This window comes from Sminthopsis crassicaudata, chromosome 1, assembly GCF_048593235.1.
Source record: "Sminthopsis crassicaudata isolate SCR6 chromosome 1, ASM4859323v1, whole genome shotgun sequence".
Classification (NCBI taxonomy): domain Eukaryota; kingdom Metazoa; phylum Chordata; class Mammalia; order Dasyuromorphia; family Dasyuridae; genus Sminthopsis; species Sminthopsis crassicaudata.
This window is the reverse complement of record NC_133617.1, coordinates 611,497,620-611,500,034: the sequence shown is the minus strand read 5'-3', so window position 1 is coordinate 611,500,034 and position 2,415 is coordinate 611,497,620. Positions and strand designations below refer to the sequence as shown.

Below are 2,415 nucleotides of genomic sequence, written 5' to 3'. Positions count from 1 at the left end.
TTTTGCTTCCTCTCTTCCTCTCTTCCCCTCTCTCTCTCTCTCTCTCTCTCTCTCTCTCTCTCTCTCTCTCTCTCTCTCTCTCTCTCTCTCTCTCTCTCTCACTATCTTTTGTTCATCTTTTCCCCCTTTTGCCTTTCCTACCAATAATCTCAGATCATAATATTGCCTTTTTCAAAATTCATGATTTCTTGAGAAGATATTGCATATGTGTGTGTGTGTGTTTCACTTCACTGTGGCTTTTTAAAAAAAGTTATGTTTATTTAGCATATATGTACATAAAAGAGAATTTACTGTCTGTTTCTGTCCCCTAGTATATTATATGGTATATGAATGGGGAGGGAGCCTATGCCCCACAGTGATGGTTGGGTTGATGCAATCCTGCTAGTCACAGCTGCAGGACAGTAGAGAGCTGGATTGAGGTGCTGAATGGGCCATGATCCTGTAGAAGTTAACATTAGAATAAGTGTACACCATTACCAAAGATCTGTTTGATTCTCTCAAAATTGTACAATTGCAGCCCTGTTTTTGTTCATTCTTCCTCTGAGATAGGATGTCTTGCTCTCCATAAGAAACTCTGTTTCTCCATCTTTTTCAATAAAGATCAAGGTGATAGTAGCAAAAAATCATCAAGCTAATACCTAAATCTCCATTTCATTACATCCTTGTTTTCAGGGACCAAATCTAAGAACCTTCCAATGATATTGCCATTCAGCAACTGGAACATTCCCTCCCACCCCCTGCCCTTATCTGCTTCTAACATCACAGATGCATGGGTGAAGTCCTGAACCATTTCCTGGGTGACAAATACCCTAAAGAGCTCCTCTAGTGATGTTAGGAATTTTTTCAATTGATTATCCAAAGTACCAGATTTTACTTTAGACTCCTCAGCTTTTGCTGACAGTTAGGGGGGCTGTATCTACTGTCTTGTCATTTAGTGTAGGTAAAATCATGCCCTGCATGAATTTTGTTTTGAGCCCTGATATGTTTTCCACTGCATCTCAAATCTTTATCACACCCTTTTGCTTCAACAAAATTGTTTCAGGCTCATCTTTGACAAGGCTCACACTACTCCACTTCATTAATGTTATCAACTGACAAGTTGGGGATCTCTAGATGTCCCTTGTATATCACTCCTGACTTAGGCCTGTTCAGTTCAGTTTGATGCTGCACTCAACAAAGAAAATGAATTTGCCTTATCAATTGTTAAGCAATGCTTCTTGCTTGCTTGCTTCTGTTATCTCACAGTTGCCCTCTTCACCTTGCACAAGGCATTGCTAGAAACAGGGGTTTCAACTTATCAGTGGATCATTTTGAAGCTTCCTTCTCAGACCAGCTCCAGTCATTGATGATAGAAACATCTGCCTGCTCCTCTGTGATCCAGTGTGGGTCACCCTTGCCCCACTTGGCCATCTTGTCTCAGATTTTGCTGCTACAGGCTCCTGCACTGTCTGGGTTCCAGATGTCCAGAAGTATTTGGAAATTACAAGAAGCTTTCCTCTACCTGCCTCAACTCAGCCTAACCTTCTCCACTTCCTCTGCAAGCTTTTTTTTTTGAAAACTTTTAGACTCTTTTATTAGTTATGTGAGCCCTTAAAGACTCTTTCCTAGAATAAAGTTTTAATTTTTATCCATCCACGTATCCATTAATGCATCCATCTATCATCTACATATCTATTTATCTATCTATTCTTTAATTTGTTTATTTTTGAAACTGTCTCCCTGTCTCACCCAGACTGAATGTTCAATGGCTGGCCACTCAAGAAAGGACTCCACTCCTGGTTGCTCAAAAACTTTGAACAGCTCAATTTTTGGCCTTGGTGAGTTGCTCTTTTTCCTGAGGGTTCATTATATTGATGTCAATCTTAGGGTAGATACCTGATCAGTTTTAGCCCTAAGTTAATTGAGAATTCCCAAATTCAAGCAATCTATCAGTTTTAGCCTCTTCAGTAGCAGAAACCACATGGATATATCACCATATCTAAATCAATAATCTTAAAGACATTAATCTCAAGACATTTTCATTTATTTTATTTTTAATTTATGAAATAAAACAAGCATTTTCATAACATAATATAATAAAATATGATAGTATATGAAACTGAAAATCTATTACTGTAACTTTTTATTCCTCTTAAATATATACTAATGTTATCATCTAAATTTCTTTTTTTCCTAACTTCCTCCCTTCCCTAAAGATGGCTGCCATTACACACACAAATACACACACAATCTTTCTATATATACTTTTTTTTTTTTGTAAATAAAAAGTTTTAATATATATTTTTTTAAATGAACATATTGGTCCCTTTAAGAATCCTTGACTTTACATATCCCTTCCTTCATCCACATAAGGAGTAAGGAGGAGGCAGATGATTTCATATAAACAAGGTGGAAGTGCAAGGAATTTTTCTTGAT

General features: G+C 37.3%; 1 pseudogene; it reads right to left on the bottom strand.

The window, feature by feature from the left end:
• Positions 1 to 497: 497 nt before the first annotated feature.
• LOC141551035 (activator of 90 kDa heat shock protein ATPase homolog 1 pseudogene) lies at positions 498 to 1,410 on the bottom strand (annotated as a pseudogene).
• Between the last annotated feature and the right edge of the window lie 1,005 nt (positions 1,411 to 2,415).